Source organism: Giraffa tippelskirchi, chromosome 12 (assembly GCF_054371585.1).
Source record: "Giraffa tippelskirchi isolate mGirTip1 chromosome 12, T2T-mGirTip1v1.2.pri, whole genome shotgun sequence".
NCBI classification, from domain to species: Eukaryota; Metazoa; Chordata; class Mammalia; order Artiodactyla; family Giraffidae; genus Giraffa; species Giraffa tippelskirchi.
Window position 1 is genome coordinate 133481182 of NC_137286.1, and position 21022 is coordinate 133502203.

The window sequence follows — 21022 nt, forward strand, 5'->3', positions numbered from 1 at the left end:
TTCAAAAGCATCAATTCTTCTGTGCTCAGCTTTCTTTCTTGTAATTGGTAACTTTATTTAAACAAATGTTTTCAAAACAATTGCAAGATTTCAGGGATTCTACTTATTTTCATACACTGGTTTCATATCTACATTATTTTTAATGTATTTAAGTAATTTTTGTAGGTAATCATATTATCTAAATAGAAAATTTTATTTCTTTTTCTCTGTCCTAAACCCTTTCTTCTTTTTTGTGCCTTAATGCTAGGATCTCCACACATTTTAAAATAGAAGTATTCATATTGGACACCAGTGCCTTGGGCAGATGCTTTTAACATGTCACTATTAAGTAAGATATTTGCTGTACATTTTTATACTTATCCTTTGTTGTATTAAAGAAGTTTAGTTCTAGTCCTTAGATTTTTTCTCATTTTTGTTTGAAAATTTTCAAACATCAGAAAGGCTGTAAGAATAATACAGTGAATATCCATATATCCTTCATCTTAAACACATTGAAATACTTATTTTATATTCTATACCTTATTTTAGGATTTGATGTTTTCAAGCTCAGGGGTGATATTTCTACTCGACCCTCACCACATATATACAGTTCTTTGTGGTCCCAGCTTTATTTGTGATTGTCTGTCCTACGAAGTACTCACTCACTTTGGGCTGACTCTGGGCTGTGTATCTGGCTTATCTTATTTGGGGAAGGAAAGAAGTCCAAAGTTCAAGGTGTCTGGGTCAGCAAATACCTTTAAGACAAAAGCCAGCATCCATCTTCTTTTCCTGTCTTCCCACATTCATTCAGTTTAGGGCCACTGAATAGTTCTTACTCATCTGCCGGCTCATTAACTAATTTAAAATGACACTTCTTTATATTTTCACTAGGCATTTTTAGTCGTTCTTAGTGGGAGAATCTGTCAAAATACCCAGATGACCCCTCTCTGAGAAACGTGAACTGGTATATTCTTTATGTGGGCTTCCCAGATGGCTCAGTGGTAAAGATTCTTCCTGCAATGCAGGAGAGGTGTGTTCGAACCCTGGGTCAGGAAGATCCCCTAGAGGAGGAAATGGCAACCCACTCCAGTATTCTTGCCTGGAGAATTCCATGTACAGAGGAGCCTGATAGGCTACAGTCCATGGGGTCATAAAGAGTTGGACACGACTGAGCATGCACACATATTCTTTATGTAACACTTGGGATCACATACCCACACCAGTCGTCCTTAAAGCTAATGTTTCCCCTTCCTTCACAAGGGCTACTAACACAACTAAACATACTTCTTTCCCATCTGCCCCAATCTTTATTAGCTTCACAAATCCTCCTAGTGGTTCATCCCCTGGTCCTGGCACTATAATCCCTCAAGCTGTGCAGCATAGCCAAAGGGGAGGGGGGGAAAGAGGTTTCAGAGTTAACAAGGCTATTTAAGTAAAAAGCTAAACTCTAGTTTCTAAAGAGGAGCATAGGCTCCCTGTAGTGAAACTAGCAAAAGTGAGCTGTCTAGATACAAAGATTTTCCAATATCTTCACTGTATCTCTGTGGGGATTTACAGTTACTGCACGAGGCAGGATATTTTGACACAGGACAACTCGTTCTCTTTGGTTTGAGAGGCTTTGTTGCTCTTAGGTGTTTCATTTTCTAGTCATCTGCGGGCTGTGTCTGACTCTTTGCAACTCCATGGACTGCAGCCCGCCAAGTATTAAATATATCTCATAGAAATATATATATATTTTCCTCATAGATAAAATCCCTCAAAGACACTAACAGACACATCTCTCATAGATAATCACTGAACTACCTGTCTCTCTCTCTTAGTCGCTCAGTCTTGTCCAACTCTTGGTGACCCCACGGACTGTAGCCCGCCAGGCTCCTCTGTCCATGGCATTTGCCAGGCAAGAATGCTGGAGTGGGTTGCCATTTCCTTTGACTATGTTCAAATCCATGAATAAATATTATTAAGAGAGCTATTGATGATCTATTATGTGTTGAGTGTTTATATAAGTTTCCATGGATTTTCCAAGGTAATGTTAATAGTAATAAAAGCCAACCGTTTAAAGCTTTACTGTTGTATCATATTTTCCCTTACAACAGTCCTATGAGGTACATATTATTAGTATATTCTGAGTAATTGTCAAAAGGCTAGAAGGCATTCAACTCTCAACCCAGACAATATGCTGGAGAAATGGTGATAATCAGATGGTTCTTAGAAAAAAATAATTTTGAAGGTGAAAACTGGCTTTAATCACAATTTCCAAGCATAAAGCTTAGGTCACAGTTAATTCTATTCTGGCCACTTAGATGCTGGGCCCTCGTGATTAGATCCTCTCCAGACTCTGATTTCAACACTAGCAATGGTCATGTATGTACTCTGGTGAAAATGCCTAAGGAAATAGGCCACTAGGTATTTAGGAAAATAGTTCTCATCCTGACACCTTTGAAAAAACAGCCCTTTAAGACAGAGAACATGTTTTGACATCTGTAAATTTTCTCTCTCGGCATCATTTCTGAACTGTGAGGTGTGGCTGAGGTATTGAGACTTAAGTTTTAACCTAGAAAATGCTTCAGTCATTCATATAAAGAAGAGCAAAACCTTCCTTAAGCAAGGAATTCTGTAAACATAGTTTCAAAATGTAGTTGATTCTGATACTTAAGACACACAATTTGTGAGACACAATTCTTTCAACACACACTATCCACTAGAAACATGTATCCAGCTAAGAAAATACAGATACTGAATTTTTTTAAAGGGAGAGAAAGAAAAGAGGAGTAGCAGTCAAGAGTGAGAAGAGGTACATGAAACAGAGAAAGACAAGAGACGAGGAGAATGGAGATGTCGGCACATGAGTCTTATAACCCATTTTCAGGGGCCAGAACTTTCTAGACTGTAAGAAGTTAAAGATTTCTTGAAAGCAAGTCAGGCAGAGATTAGCTAGATGCTTGCACTCCTGTGTTTTTTGTTTACCTTTGGCGCCCAAAATGACTAAACTTTTCAGTCTTTCACGCAGTTAGGTTGGGACTATACTGACCTTCTGGCCAGTTGGTGTAACAAAAATAGAAATGTTGCCCACATCTATCCCTAAAAATTATCCTGAGACCCTCAGCTTATTCTCTTTCACTTCTATAGGACCTCAAAGATACAGTTTTGAATGTCAGCCTGGTATACTGGAACAAACAGAATCACTGAGACATCCCTTGGAAAAGAGCGATCAAGGAGATCCATCAGACCTGGGTCTGAATCTAATGTGACCAAGAAATACACACTTACTGTTTTAAGCTTCTAAGATATTGGTCCTGTTTGTTACAGCAGCCAGTAGTAATTACCCTGAGCAAAACAGCAAATGAATGGCACTGTCAGATTTGTAGTTTATGTAAGTCCCTCTGGTAATAGGTGGAGATGGGTCTGAGAACAAAAAGATTGAAGACAGGGGAACCAACTGCACTAATGCCAAGGAGGTACGGACAAGACAGAGGAGCTGAGATGGAAAACTGCTGTTGAGGTAAAGCTAGCAAATATTATATTATAGGTTTTTATTTTTTTAAGGCAGAACTTGAAGATGGGTTGATGTCAGGATTAAGGGGGAGATCAAGACCAACACCATGCATCTTAGTGAGAACCTTGAAGGATTTTGAGAGCATGGAGTGAGAAATGATACTGAACAAGAGGCAGATTCAGTGGATGTGGAATGTTCTATGTGAGATATACTATTATCTTCACTGCACTTGTCATATCCATCATTTATTTATGTGATAATTTCATTACAGGATTGTTCGACTGTAAAACTTCATGAGGGTAGGAACCTTATCCATTTTTGCATACCATCCACTTCTATTATTAAGCCATTCTTGGCACAAAGTAGATATGCAACAAATACCTGTGAATGAATGAATGCAATCATGAGTGATGTGACAAGCAGCCAATTGGACATATAAAACTTCAAGGGAATGGTCTGACCTGGAAAGTTAAAATTACAGCTCTTCAGCTTTAAACAGGGAGATGAAATCCTAAGTGTGGATGAAGTTGTCCTTGGGAATGGAAGGGATAGAAAATGCACTGAATTGAAAAGAGCATGCAGGGTAAAGGGGGATGTATTCTTTTGTGGAAGAGAACTTCTTCACAGGTTAAGCAGGAGGAAATGGTTCAGAAAAGAGGTTAGCTATTGGTGAGAGTGTGAGGGGGTCAGTATACTCCAATACAAGATGGGGATGGATTGACTTGAACGTGGAGGGAGCACCTGTCTTCTTAGCCTAGAGGAAAGGAATTAAAGGAGTCAAGGGATAAATTAGTAAGTGACAAGTTAATTTGAAAAGAGATGATATGGATGAGAGATTTATGGGAGGGGTCAGGTCTTGAGAGGGAAGGTCTTCTGGAGGAGGGCATGGCAGCCTACTCCAGTATTCTTGCCTGGAGAATCTCCATGGACAGAGGAGCCTGGCAGGCTACAGTCATCGAGTCGCAAAGAGTTGGACCCGACTGAAGTGACCTCACGGGCGTGTGCACACAGGTCTTGAGAATGCAGCAGGTTTGGACTAGTCATTGTGAAATAGACAAGTCAAAGAGATGGAGAAAATTCACAAGGTTTGTAGACAGCACCAAGGGCAGAGCTCGGATTAGGGACCATGAATTTGTGGACCATGAAAATGGGAAGAACATGGGTAAAATTCTTCATTAATTCAGCAATATCTATTCAGCACTTTCCATTGTAAAGCATTGTGCTAAGGGCAGAGACAAAAGTATGTTAATGACGTTAGTTTTGCACTTATAGTGGCTGAGGCACAAACAATCTGTCATTTCGGTGAAAATAAAACGTATTAGTTGGTGGCATGTTGACAAAATTATTGGCCGTGTGAAATTTTCCTTTTCAGCTTGTTGTTTTATTACAGTGGTACGCACAGGTTCCTTGCTTTATTTCTCAAGTTAAAGCATTGGGTTTGTTCTCTCACTGACCTTCATTAAATAAATCACGGTGAACCTGACAGAGTCTGAAAACAGGGCTGATGAAATCAGGCCATGAGTGAGTCTGCATACTTCTTTGTCCTTCTGTGGCTCCATTTCCTTCCCAAACCAGAACTGTCTCTTTACCTAGTCCCTTTCCCTCATAAGCTGATGTCCACATAAGCAGTCTGCTAAATGTGTTAATTTAGCATCACTGTGAGGCCAAGAATTTCCCTTAAAGATATTCTCAGTGTACTTGTCTGTATGGCTGGGAGAAGGTTGAAGTCAGTTTTCTAGAGCCATCAGATTAGACCCCAAAAGTCCTGCCTGCTCAATACATATTTTAGGCCAGAGGTTGATGACTGGAAAGTATATATAAGCTAGTTTATTGTTTGATTTCTTTTTTCCCCCCAAAATGGAAATTGCAGCAAGAAGATGTTAAGGAGTTGACCAAATTCGCTGGCTAGCAGAAAGGCTAAGAATCCATGCCTCTTTCACAACTAAAGGTTTCCACTGGACATAATAAACTGGACAATGTGCATTTCCCATTGTAGCCTGGAATATTATTGATTTAATTTTATCAAAATAGTTTGGTTGGTCTCTAAGGGGATGCTGGTTTTTCTTCAGAATACCAATGCTGCATACTATTGCCGAAAAAGTATTATGCTAGCCGTTCACTAATGACCTGATTTTCTATATTATTGAGTATTGTTTTGAGAATGTAAAGTGAAATTTCATGTTAACATATGCAATTTGCCAGGAGGCTTTGGGGGAAATTATTGAACTCCAGTGGAGATTTTTTTGCCCTGCCTAACTTATCTACCTGCTCCATTTGTGAATCAACTTGAATGACCAATTATTCCAGTGAAAAAGCAGGAAGGTAATAACAGTCAATTAAACTAATTTCTAAATTTGCCTGCTTGCTTTTACCAAGGTCATCCAACCAAACAAAAATTCAGAAATATTAATATTCTGTCTCCTTCTTATTAAATCGTCTCTGAGGGCTTAGGAGAAAGGAGTGCTGAACGCCAATCTGGGTTTTATCTTTTAAATCCTCCTCATCTACTTAACTGAATCCACTGTTAGGCTTATTAAAAAAGTGACAGCCTGGGTAACCCAAATAATGCAGGAAAGAATAGGATACTTAAACAGCTGAAGCGACTGCCTTTGATATTATGTTTATCTCTTCAGCACTAAATGATTATTTACACTGTTGGTTTGTTCTCTTTATTGGCGTTGGAAGTTGCTTATATTCAATCCATGCATCATCTCCTGACATGGTTCTATCTATGGAAGCAGTGCTCAAGTGTGGGGGATGGAGAAAATCTTTGCAACACATACTTTCCTGTGTTCTTTCTCCATTAATATTATATTTAATTATTGAAATTGACACCATTGTAAGTTTAATTTAATTTTAAAGCATATTTGCATTTAAAATATTAATATGTAATTTCTATGCAGATTATTTAGATTCTGCCTCCTCCATATCAATCTTCTGAATCCATGTATTTCACTGAATCCTCAAGGACTCTAACAGTCCAGGTCACCATTGTCATTTGATTTATAATCCCCTTCAAACTTGAACCCCTGCCTCCAATTCATTCATGAAAAGTTCCATCATTCATTCAAAACTTTCTTATTACCTGCTGTGTGTTAAACACAAGTTTAAGCACGGAGCAGAGATCAGTGAGCAGTCAGAAAAAAATCCCTGGGAGCTTACAAGGTGATCTTTCTAAACTGCAAATCTGTTTATATCATTCTCTTCCTTGATATCTTTCAATGACTTCTCACAACACTAATACTAAATTCAAAACATGTTAATGTGGTTTGAGGAGTCCTCAAGAACTGGTTCCTATTTCCCTCTCTGTTCCCTTGATACATCAGATTTCCTAGTTACAAACAACAAAAGCTGACTCTAGCTCAAGTCATCAGCCAGGAGTTGATTGAAAGGACACAGAACATCTCCTAGAAATGTGGGTGATTTGAGAACTGGGCATGAAGCTCAGTTTTGAGGAATAACGCCCAAATCTCACTGCAGGATTGGCCTGATGTAGAAATTTCTGCCACCACTAAAAATCTCTAGATCTTGAACTGTTCTGGTACCATATAAGCCTCAGTATCTCAAAACTGCAACCACTATTAAGTCCATACTAGATATATGTGCACAACACAGTGAGAAAGACAGACAGAGACTGATTTATCTCCCTCCCTCTTTCATCATTGGCTGATGAGTTGAAGTCTGGAATGGATATGTCTGACTGGTAGAGATTGGGCTGCATACCTGTGCCTTAGCTAGAAGAAATACCATTTCAGCCCACGTAGGGAAGGGAGTTTTGCTTCCTACCAGGACTCATAAAGTGGGAAAATTCCCTAAACATGAAAATAGGTTTCAGATGACAGATAGACAGATGAATAAAATAATGTTCCACATATTCCTCAAATTCTAAGCTACACAGACAAGTAGAACAGTGGAGTCTGAATGAAGACCCTGAAAATGAACCCACACAAATATAGTCAACTACTTTGACAAAGGAGCACAGGGAATACAATGGAGTAAAGACAGTCTTTTCAATAAATGGTGATAGAACAACTGGATACCCACATACAAAAAAAAAAAAAAAGAAACTAGACACAGACCTTATATCCTCCTCACAAAAATTAACTTAAAATGGCCTAAAGACCTAAGTATAGAACACAAAACTATAAATCCTCTAGAAGACAAAATAGGAGAGAATGGACTTCTCTGGTGGTACAGTGGGTAAGAACTGGCCTGCCAACGCAGGGTTCCTGGCCCAGGGAAGACTCCATATGCCATGCAACAACTAAGGCCATGCCCTGCTGCTACTGAGCCCACATGTTGCAACTACTGAAGCCCACACACCTAGAGCCCGTGCTCCACAACAAGAGAAGCCACTGCCACGAGACGTCCATGCACTGCAATGAAGAGGAGCCCCTCGCTCAGTGCAACCAGAGAAAACCTGTGCACAGCAATGAAGACCCAGCATAACCACAAATAATTAATTAATTTAATTTAATATAGGAAAAAATCTAAACGTCCTTGGGTATGGTGATGACTTTTTAGATAATATGCTAAAGTCATGGTCCACAAAATAATAATAATATAATTGATAAGCTGAACATTAAAATTAAAAACCTCTGCTCCAAAAAAGACAATGTCAGAGTAATAAGACAAGCCACAGAATGCGAGAAAATAGTTGCAAAAAATACATCTGATAAAGGGCTGTTATGTAAAATATACAAAAACTGTTAAAACTCAACAATAAGTAAACAAACAACCCAATTAAAATTTAGGCCAATGATCTTAACTGATACCTCACCAAAGGAAATGCACAAATAAGCATAGAAAAGATGCTGCATACCATACACGATCAAGGAAATGCAAACTAAAAAAATGATACCACTATAACCTAATCCAATAGCCAAAATCAGGCCAACAACAACATCAAAGGGTAGTGAGGATATGGAGCAACGGGAACTCTCATTCATCACTGGTGAATGCAAAACAGCACAGTCAACTCAGAAGACAATTTAGAAGTTTCTAACAAAACTAAATAAACATGCCTTTACTATATAATTCAGCAATCTTACTCTTTACTATTTACCTAAGGGGATTGAAAACTGAAATCCACCCAAAAACCTGCACACAGCAGTTTTGTTTATAATTGCCAAGGCCTGAAAACAACCAAGCTGTGCTTCAGTAGGTGAATGATAATAAGCTGTGGCACAACCAGACAATGAGCTAAATGGTAACGCAAACTAGTATTCAGTGCTAAAGAGTAATGACCTATCAAGCCACAAAAAGACATAGAAGAAATTTCAATGCATGTTACTAAGGGAAAGAAGTCAATATAAAAAGGCTACACATTGTATGATTACAACTAGATGACATTCTGGTAAAGGCAAAACTGCGGAGGTAGTAAAAAGATCAGCAGTTGCTGGGGACTGTGATGGGGAAAAAAAGGAATAGGCAGAGCATAGAGGATTTTTTAGTGCAGTAAAAATACTCTATATGAAGCCATAATGATGGATATATGTCATTAAACACTTGTCCAAACCCACAGAATATACAAAATTATGAATGAACGATAGTGTAAACTATGGACTTTGGGAGATTATGGTGTGTCAGTGTAGTTTCTTCAGTTGTCAAATGTCAATTCCTGTGTGGGAGCAGGGGAATATATGGGAAATTTCTCTACCTTCAATTTTGTTTGTGAACCTAAAACTGATCTAAAAAAAGAATCTTAATTAAAAAAAAACAAACAACTAAGCTACATCCACATTGAGCATCTTTCTGGTCTTTCAACAAGATCTCTCCTTCACGTCTAGGCCCATTTCTTCTGGGTCTCCTTTATTTTTACTGGATCACTAATATGCATGTTTGGGAGTCAGTTTTAACACTGAGTTCTTCTTGGAAGTCTCCTCTGATTCTCCCTAGACCGCTTTAGATCAAGGTTGCACAAACTGTGGTCCAAAGATGAAATCTGGCCCATTGCCTGTGTTTGTAAATATGGCTTTATTTGAACACAGGCACACTCATTGTTGACATGTTGTATGTGGCTGCTTTTACATGGTTGAGCAGTTGAGATGTGGACCATAATGACCTACAAAATGTTAAATATTTACTACCCAGCTCTTTACAGAAAAATACTCAAATACTTCTGTTTTATGCTCCCATGATACTGTATTAACCCTAACATCATTTTTCTCATGTTTTATGTAAAACCCTTACTAGGCACCAAGTATTAAGGGGAGGAATAGATGTGTCTTGAGAATCACTGAACATCCAATATGTGTCATGTGCTTAGTATGTGCCTAATATGTTCATGTTATGTGAATGAATTTGGAACTTAAAGTGTGGGTCAGTTTCACAGAGGGTCAACAATCAGACTGTAAATGCCACAAAAATGTCAGCTGGACTGGGACAAGATGGAGAAAAATGTTTTTTACCGAAACTTCTCTCAAAGAGACTATTTGGAAGAAATACTTGGATAAGCCATTTGGGCTGAGGAAATGGGCCACTCCTTGCATCTGCGGGTGATGCTAAGTGGTATCTAGTTCACCATCTAAGGAGTGCCAGTCCAGTTCTACAGCACTTTCCTTCTGCTAAGTGCCACAGACCTGCTAGAAAATGATTCACTCCCTCCTCCATCCTTCTTTCAGGTAGCACTCAGCTTCTGAACACACAGAAACAATATTTGATAAACATAAGCTCGAAGATGCTTCAAAATCCCAATCTTCCTCAAAGCACTTGCGTGTCTTAAACAGATCATAAATTAGTGGCCACAATTTTTCATAAATGAAACAACAAATACGACCTGTAAGAATCTCAGTTCTGTATCCACAGTCATCGGGATCATGTTGGTTTTAAATTGTGGGTTGAGACATTTTGTTAATGAAACAGAGTGAAAAGAATAATAGATTAGAAAGATGCAAAATGCATCTGCAATTATAGTTCATGACACATTTGTTCAGGTCATATGTGTTTAAATAAACTCATGTGTGTACTGAATCAGAATGTATATTTTATATTATGGGTCTTCATCAAAAACTTTATAGTCACTGATCTTTTTGCTTCCTTTTTAATGTTGGTATAACAGCAGTGTTGGAGAAGGAAATGGCAACCCACTCCAGTATTCTTGCTGGGAAAATCCCTTGGAGCGGCAGGCTACAGTCCATGAGGTCGCAAAGGAGTCGGACACAACTGAGCAACTGAACAACAGCAGTGTTATCAAGTTATAGTAACCTGACATGAAGGATACTGTCTAGCTCCAAAGAGTTCTAATAGGGTGAAGTAAGGGCAAGAAAAGGTGAGAAAATACAAACCATCCCCCTCTTTTAAGATCAGTCAGGAGTCAAGGGGTATGTTGGTGGACCAGCAGCAACAGTATCACGCAGGAGTCCTGCTAGACTTACTAAATTATTGTCTTCATTTGAATAAAATATCTAAGTGATTCTTGCTTGCTTGCTTGCTTCACTTCAGTTCTGTACAACTCATTGCAACCCTATGGACTGTAGTTCACCAGGCTCCTCTGTCCATGGGATTCTCCAGGCAAGAATACTGGAGTGGGTTGCCATGCCCTCCTCCAGGGGATCTTCCCAACCCAGGGATGGAACCTGCATCTCTTATGTCTACTGCATTGACAGGTGGGTTCTTTACCACTAGCACAACCTGGGCAACCCCTAAGTGACTCTGCTGCACATTAAAGTTTGAGAAGCACTGGGCAGTGGGTGCTGTTACTGTTCTGCTCACATCACTCAGATACTTTCATTATTTTTGTGCACACCAGCTACCAGTTTGCTATTAAACCCAACATTCAGTGCCTCTTCTACCTGCAGGCTGTTAGATCAAACTTTGCCCATGAATCAGGCATACCCAAAGATATTAAGAACGTACTTCCCACCCGGGCAACCCTTTGTCAATGATGGACAGATGAGGGAACTAAATAATACCCCATCACTCCTTCCCGTACATCTGAAGTATGAACTATGTTTCCGCCATGATTCTCCTTCAGGACTAAGCCCAGTTTACTTTTTGAATACTTTGCTTGGCATCACAACTCAGGCTAACCTCCTTCCCTGTACTTCTCCAGTATCACCACCAGGTTTGGCTGGTAATGTATTCTAATAAATCATTTTCACCTGCATCTTTATCACAATATCTGCTATCACAGAGTCCAGCTGAGATACATGGCAAGGTAGAGTTCACAAGTAAAAATCTAATAAATAATTTCCCCATATTTTTGTTCAACCCTGTTATTTATCAAGTGGTAGGATATGTAAAATGTCCTAGATTCACAGTAGATTCAGAAACAATAAAAGGGGATTTTTAAAAGTTGCTGACCAGCTGATTCACGTTGTTGTACAGTAGAAACCAGCACAACATTGTAAAGCAGCTATCTTCCAATTAAAAATAAATTAAAAGAAAAAAATGTTTCTGACCAGGATTTCTTCTTCCTCCCAAGATAGAGCAACAGGGACTAAATTTACCCTTCCCTTGACATAACTGAAACAAACAAACAAAAGCAGATACCAATATATGAAATAATGATTTTCAAGGTATTTGACATCAGGTGACAAAGGAGAGTGATCTCCAAGAGACAACAAAGAGGTGAATCTTGGGACTTCCCCAGTAGTTAAGAATTTTTCTTGAAATGCAGGGGACACAGGTCCCATCCCTGCTTAGGGAACTAAAATCCCTCGTGTCCCAGAGCAACCAATCCTGCGCACTGCAACTACTGAGCCTGAACATTCTGGAGCCCGTGTGCCACAACTGGAGAGTCAATGTGCCACATCCGCATGACACAAGAAAGATCCCTCATGGTGCAACTAAGACCTGACCCAGTCAAATAAACAAATATTCTTTTTAAAAAAGAAAGTGGTGAGTCGTGTAACTGCCCCAGTTTGCTGCTTGTGGAATGGGTTTCCCTGGTGGCTCTGTTGGTAAAGAATCCACCTGCCAATGCAGGAGACTTGGGTTCAATCCCTAGGTGAGGGAGATCCCCTAGAGAAGGCAATGGCAACCCACTCCAGTATTCTTGCCTGGGAAATCCCAAGGACAGAGGAGTCTGGTGGGCTACAGTCCATGGGGCTGTAAGAGTCGGACAAAACTTAGTGACTAAACCACCAGCACCCAGGCTGCATTGCAAGGTGGGGCAACCGAAGCAGAGGTGTATGGGTGGGGTCCCTGATAGGAGACAAGAGACCATCAGGAGGCCAAGGCAATTAAAATTTACAAGGAAGATACTGAGAGTAGAGAGCTGCACAGAGAGAGGAAAATGATACCAAATGGCTCTACAGCAAGAATGAAGGGCACTGGAACTGGTACCTGCATGGGTAAATACTAAAGATTGTTATTATTTAAAAAGGTGATGACAAAAATAGAGGGAATTTTATTATGTATAGAGCTATAAGTACATAAAAACATTTTGCCATTTCATTTAAATATTAAATCCCTTTAAGTTTCCGTGTCTATTTTATTTTTTCAGAAATTGACATCTAGTGGAAATGAGATTCTGTAATACCATTCTGATTTTTGTAATTCTGATCATTTTGTATATCCCTACAAAAAGAGTACAGCTTACTTTCTCTTTGTTTTATTATTACAGTGAATTACCACCTCATTTTAAAATTAATATTCTGTCCAACAAGAGAAATTTGTCAAAAGTCCCCAAAAGAGTTGATTTTAAAATCTTTGATCTGATGAATGACCTGCCTGACTTTCTTTACACTTTTAAGATATATGGACTTTTTTCTCCAAGAAATCTGAGGCTGAAATGGTTTTCTTCTTAGTATCTATAAATATTTAGAAAGTTCAATTATCATGGTTAAAATTGCTAGAGCTGGCTTATGCTTAATCATTTAAAATATTGATTTGCTTAGATGTTCTTAGATAAAACTTTATCATTACGAGTTGAATTTAATGTTTTTTTCATAATAGACTTTTAACACCAAGGAATAAATGAACCTCTATGTAGATAAGCAGTTTTCTCAGTCTTCTTTCCCTTAACTGAAAGAATTTGTTACCAGGGAAATTTTTGTTCCTAATTTCCCCCAAACTCATAGGAAACATGTAACACAATGAAAATGTTCTAGGACTCTTCCAAGAATTATTCCATATGAAGATAACAGGATGTTCAAATAAAATGCTTAATACGTAAAATATCTCAACATCTATAAAATTTATAGTTAATTATACATTAATTGTATGAGTTATATATACCACAGAATTGTTGCATCATACATACGAGGCTTTCCCATTCTGTGCTTATTTTCTATAATTTTTCAGTTTTTTTTTATTAGAGATAAAGATTTAATTTTAAAAATTAGTTCATTTACTTTTCTCTCAGAAAGCAGCTTGTTTGTATGCTGAGCACACAAAGAACACTAAGGAACCAGTCAATTACAAGAGCATAAAAATAAAAATTAAAAAAAAAAAAAAAAATCTAATCACTTTGAAAAGGTAACCTCTACCTGTAATAAGAGGTAAAGTTTAAGAAAAATAGCAAGTATATAGGGGAGAGCAGAAGATGGCGGAGGAATAGGACGGGGAGACCACTCTCTCCTCCACAAATTTATCGAAAGAACATCTGAACGCTGACCAAACTTCACAAAACTACTTCTGAAGGCTGGCTGAGGACGTCAGGCTTTCACAAAAACTGCGCATTATCTTCAAAAGAGGTAGGAGAAATTATAAAAGATAAAAAGAGAGACAAAAGAGTTAGGGACGGAGACCCGTCCCGGGGAGGGAGTCGTAAAAGAGGAGGAATTTCCAAGCACCAGGAAACCCTTTCACCGGCGGGTGTGGGGGAGGATTTTTTATCTCGGAGGGCAACGTAACGGGGAGGAAAAATAAATAAAATCGACAGATTACGTGCCTAAAGCAACTCCCAGCAAAGAACCCCAGACGCTCGCATCATCCGCCACCAGCAAGTGGGGGCTGAACGGAGAGGAGCGGGCGGCATTGCCTAGGGTAAAGACCGGGCCCGAGTGCCCCGAGGGCAATCTGAGGGAGCTAACGTGAGATAGTAACCTAAACTGTGGGACAGCGAGAGAGAGAACTATCCCGCGAAAAGCCCAACTCTAAGGCACTGCCGGCCCGCTCACAGAACAAAGGACTGAGCGATACCAGAGGAGAGCTAGCCGGCTGCGGACTGCGCCATCCCCCGCCGGACACAGCGGGCAGGCGGGGCCCGCCAGAGCCGGAAAGGGGCAAACTCGGCTCCAGAGAGGGCACCCCCTACCAAACTGCAAACAGGCTCCCAGTTTTTTAAGCAAAGACTGCCTGAGATCCCGGAGGGTCGACAGCAGCCGGGAGGGTCGCAGCCAGAGACCAGCTCCCCAGAACCGACACAAAGCACACCGGAGCCGGGCGCGCCCGTAAACCGAGGCGGGGACCAGGGAGGTGATAAGCCGCACCGCCCCAACAGGGGACAGCGCCCTCGCCAAACTCCTGGCCGCCTGGGCAGCTCCGACCGGGAACGGCACAAGCCGCGGGCAAAATCGAGTCTGCGCCTTTGTGGAGTAACCGGGAGCCTGAACCTGAGCGGCTTAGTCCTGGGAAGTGCACGCAGCTCAGGGCCCGCTCCCCGGCCGAGTAACCTGAAGCCTGAGCAGGGTAGACGGGGAAAGCACACACGCCGTGAGCGGGGGCGAACCCAGTGCGGCCGAGACACTGCGAGCTTACCACACACACGCCAGAATTGCAGTGTTCCTTCCTCCCCACAGCACGATTGAACAAGCGAACCTAAAGAGATCACCTCCACCGCTTTGATGCAGGGCGGAAATTAGATACTGAAGAGATCTCCAAACAGAAGCCAAATAAACAGAGGGAAGTGCTTTGGAAGGGACAGGCCAACAGATTAAGATCCCTGTAGCTAATACCGACTGCATTAAAAAGGACCTACAGATCTTGAAAAGTATAAGCAGGAATAAGGATCTATCTAAAACTGAGCAGATCCCACACTGCTCACAACAGCTCCAGAGAAAGTCCGGGATATATATATTTTTTACTATTATTATTTTTTTTAATTTTTTTTTAATTTTTTTTAATTAAAAAAATTTTTTTTTCTCTTCTTTCCTTTTTCTTCAAGTCCTCTATTACACCTTTAAGTTTCATTTTCATAACCCACTATTAACTTGCAAAAAAAAAAAAAAACCCTATTTTTGAAGCAAACTACATACATATATCTTATACCTTTTGTGTTTTTTTTTTTTAATGTTTTTTTCCTGTTCTACATTTTTTTACTGTTTCTTTTTTTACTGTTTTACTGTTTTTTTTTTTTACACTGTTCCCTTTTTTCTTTTTTCTTTTTTTTTTTTTTAGATTGTAAGTTTTATAAGAGTCTAACCTCTACTCTAGATTTTTAATCTGTGTTTTACATATTTGATATCAACTTTGTACATTTAAGAACCCAATCTTTAGGACCCATTTTTACTCAGGAGTGTGATCACTGGCCTGATCACTCTGTCCCCCTATTGATGCTCTTTCTTCTCCCCCAGGGAACCTCTATCTCCCACCCTCCTCCTTCTCTTCTCAACCCAATTCTGTGAATCTCTGAGGGTGTTCTGGGTACCGGAGAACACTTCAGGAACAGGATACTGCCCAGATCTCTCTCTCCCCTCTTAATTCCTCCCTTTCTACTCATGCTCACCTCTGTTACCTTCCTCCCCCCTCTCTATGTATCTCTGTGAATCACTCTGAGGGTTCCAAACTGTGGAAAGCACAGAGGGAAGTGCTTACTGGCTAGATTGCTCTCTCCACATTTGAATTCCCCTCTTCCCCTCCTGGTCACTACAACCCACCCCCCCCACCTCATCTCTCCATGTAACTCAGTGAACCTTTCTGGGTATCCCTCACTGTGGAGAATCTTTTCACCATTAACCTAAAAGTTTTATTATTGAGGCTGTATGGAAGGAGAAGTCTTGAGGCTACTGCAAGAATAAGACTGAAAGCCAGGGGAAACATTAATTAATAAGAGACCATCCAATAGCCTCCATAAATTCACTGAAACCAAGCTCCACCCAAGAGATAATAAGTTCCAGAGCAAGACATACCACGCAAATTCTCCAGCAACGCAGGAACATAGACCTGAGCATCAATATACAGGCTGCCCAGAGGCACACCAAATCCATAGACATCTCAAAAATTAATACTGGTCACTCCATTACACTCAAGAGAGCAGAAATCCAGCTCCACCCACCAGAACACCGACACAAGCTCCCCCAACCAGGAAACCTTGACAAGCCACCTGTCCAACCCCAACCGCAGTGAGGAACCTCCACAACAAAGAGGAACTTCATACTACCAGAATACAGAAGGGCCACGCCTAACACAGCAATCTAAACAAGATGAAAAGGCAGAGAAATACTCAGCAAGTAAAGGAAAATGAGAAATGCCCACAAAGCCAAACAAAAGAGGAGGAGATAGGGAATCTATCCGAAAAAGAATTTAGAATAAGGATAATAAAAATGATCCAAAATCTTGAAAGCAAAATGGAGTTACAGATAAATAGCCTGGAGACAAAGATTGAGAAGATGCAAGAAATGTTTATCAAGGACTTAGAAGAAATAAAAAGGAATCAATATAGAATGAATAATGAAATAAAGGAGATAAAAGACACTCTGGAGGGAACCAACAGTAGAATAACGGAGGCAGAAGATAGGATAAGTGAGGTAGAAGATAGAATGATGGAAATAAACGAAGCAGAGAGGAAAAAAGAAAAAAGAATCAAAAGAAATGAGGAAAACCTCCGGGACCTCTGGGACAATATGAAACGCCCCAACATTCGAATCATAGGAGTCCCAGAAGAAGAAGATAAAAGGAAAGGCCATGAAAAAATACTCGAGGAGATAATAGTTGAGAATTTCCCTAAATTGAGGAAAGAAATAGTCACAGAAGTCCAAGAAACCCAGAGAGTTCCAAACAGGATAAACCCAAGGCGAAACACCCCAAGACACATATTAATCAAATTAACAAAGATCAAACACAAAGAACAAATATTAAAAGCAGCAAGGGAAAAACAACAAATAACACACAAGGGGATCCCCATAAGGATAACAGCTGATCTTTCAATAGAAACCCTTCAGGCTAGAAGGGAATGGCAGGACATACTTAAAGTAATGAAAGAGAATAATCTACAACCCAGATTACTGTACCCAGCAAGGATCTCATTCAGATATGAAGGAGAATTCAAAAGCTTTACAGACAAGCAAGAGCTGAGGGAATTCAGCACCACCAAACCAGCTCTCCAGCAAATGCTAAAGGATCTTCTCTAAACAGGAAACACAGAAAGGATGTTTCAACACGAACTCAAAACAACAAAGTAAATGGCAACGGGATCATACTTATCAATAATTACCTTAAATGTAAATGGGTTGAATGCCCCAACCAAAAGGCAAAGGGTTGCTGAATGGATACAAAAACAAGACCCCTATATATGCTGTCTACAAGAGACCCACCTCAAAACTAGGGACACACACAGGCTGAAAGTGAAAGGGTGGAAAAACATATTCCATGCAAACGGAGACCAAAAGAAAGCAGGAGTCGCAATACTCATTTCAGATAAAATAGACTTTAAAATAAAGGATGTGAAAAGGGACAAAGAAGGACACTACATAAAGATCAAAGGATCAATTCAAGAAGAAGACGTAACAATCATAAATATATATGCACCCAACATAGGAGCACCACAATATATAAGGCAAATACTAACAAGTATGAAAGGGGAAATTAACAATAACACAATAATAGTGGGAGACTTTAATACTCCACTCACGCATATGGATAGATCAACTAAACAGAAAATTAACAAGGAAACACAAACTTTAAATGATACAATAGACAAATTAGATTTAATTGATATTTACAGGAGTTTCCACCCCAAAACAATCAATTTTACCTTTTTCTCAAGTGCACATGGAACTTTCTCCAGGATAGATCACATCCTGGGCCATAAATCTAGCCTTGGTAAATTCAAAAAAATTGAAATCATCCCAGCCATCTTCTCTGACCACAATGCAGTAAGATTAGACCTCAATTACAGGAAAAAAACTATTAAAAGTTCCAACATATGGAGGCTAAACAACACGCTTCTGAATAACCAACAAATCACAGAAGAAATCAAAAAAGAAATAAAATTATGCATAGAAACGAATGAAAATGAAAACACAACAACCCAAAACCTATGGGACACTGTAAAAGCAATACTAAGGGGAAGGTTCATAGCAATACAGGCGTACCTCAAGAAACAAGAAAAAAATCAAATAAATCAACTAACTCTACACCTAAAGCAACTAGAGAAGGAAGAAATGAAAAACCCCAGGGTCAGTAGAAGGAAAGAAATCTTAAAAATTAGGGCAGAAATAAATGCAAAAGAAACAAAAGAGACCATAGCAAAAATCAACAAAACTAAAAGCTGGTTTTTCGAGAAGATAAACAAAATTGATAAGCCATTAGCCAGACTCATCAAGAAACAAAGGGAGAAGAATCAGATCAACAAAATTAGAAATGAAAATGGAGAGATCACAACAGATTCCACAGAAATACAAAGGATCATAAGAGACTACTACCAACAGCTATATGCCAATAAAATGGACAACTTGGAAGAAATGGACAAATTCTTAGAAAAGTATAACTTTCCAAAACTGAACCAGGAAGAAATAGAAGATCTTAACAGACCCATCACAAGCACGGAAATCGAAAGTGTAATCAGAAATCTTCCAGCAAACAAAAGCCCAGGACCAGACGGCTTCACAGCGGAATTCTACCAAAAATTTAGAGAAGAGCTAACACCTATCCTGCTCAAACTCTTCCAGAAAATTGCAGAAGATGGTAAACTTCCAAACTCATTCTATGAGGCCACCATCACCCTAATTCCAAAACTAGACAAAGATGTCACAAAAAAGGAAAACTACAGGCCAATATCACTGATGAACATAGATGCAAAAATCCTTAATAAAATTCTAGCAAACAGAATCCAACATCATATTAAAAAGATCATACATCATGACCAAGTGGGCTTTATCCCAGGAATGCAAGGTTTTTTTAACATCCGCAAATCAATCAATGTAATACACCACATTAACAAATTGAAAGAAAAAAACCATATGGTTATCTCAATAGATGCAGAAAAAGCCTTTGACAAAATTCAGCATCCATTTATGATTAAAACCCTCCAGAAAGCAGGAATAGAAGGAACATATCTCAACATAATAAAAGCTATATATGACAAACCCACAGCAAACATTATCCTCAATGGTGAAAAATTGAAAGCATTTCCCCTAAAGTCAGGAACAAGGCAAGGATGCCCACTTTCACCACTACTATTCAACATAGTTTTGGAAGTTTTGGCCACAGCAATCAGAGCTGAAAAAGAAATAAAAGGAATACAGATAGGAAAAGAAGAAGTAAAACTCTCACTGTTTGCAGATGACATGATCCTCTACATAGAAAACCCTAAAGACTCTACTAGAAAATTACTAGAGTTGATCAATGAATATAGTAAAGTTGCAGGATATAAAATTAACACACAGAAATCCCTTGCATTCCTATACTCCAATAATGAGAAAACAGAAAGAGAAATTAAGGAAACAATACCATTCACCATTGCATCAAAAAGAATAAAATACTTAGGAATACATCTACCTAAAGAAACAAAAGACTTATATATAGAAAACTATAAAACACTGATGAAAGAAATCAAAGAGGACACAAACAGATGGAGAAATATACCGTGTTCATGGATTGGAAGAATTAATATAGTGAAAATGAGTATTCTACCCAAAGCAATCTACAGATTCAATGCAATCCCTATCAAGCTACCAATGGTATTTTTCACAGAACTAGAACAAATCATCTCACAATTTGTATGGAAATATAAGAAACCTCGAATAGCCAAAGCAATCTTGAGGAAGAAGAATGGAACTGGAGGAATCAACCTGCCTGACTTCAGACTCTACTACAAAGCCACAGTCATCAAGACAGTATGGTACTGGCACAAAGATAGAAATATAGATCAATGGAACAAAATAGAAAGCCCAGAGATAAACCCACGCACATATGGACACCTTATCTTCGACAAAGGAGGCAAGAATATACAATGGAGAAAAGACAATCTCTTTAACAAGTGGTGCTGGGAAAACTGGTCAACCACTTGTAAAAGAATGAAACTAGAACACTTCCTAACACCGTAAACAAAAATAAACTCAAAATGGATTAAAGATCTAAACGTAAGACCAGAAACAATAAAACTCCTAGAGGAAAACATAGGCAAAACACTCTCCGACATAAATCACAGCAGGATCCTCCATGACCCACCTCCCAGAATATTGGAAATAAAAGCACAAATAAACAAATGGGACCTAATTAAAATTAAAAGCTTTTGCACAACAAAGGAAACTATAAACAAGGTGAAAAGACAGCCTTCAGAATGGGAGAAAATAATAGCAAATGAAGCAACAGACAAACAATTAATCTCAAAAATATACAAGCAACTTCTGCAGCTGAATTCCCGAAAAATAAATGACCCAATCAAAAAATGGGCCAAAGAACTAAACAGACATTTCTCCAAAGAAGACATACAGATGG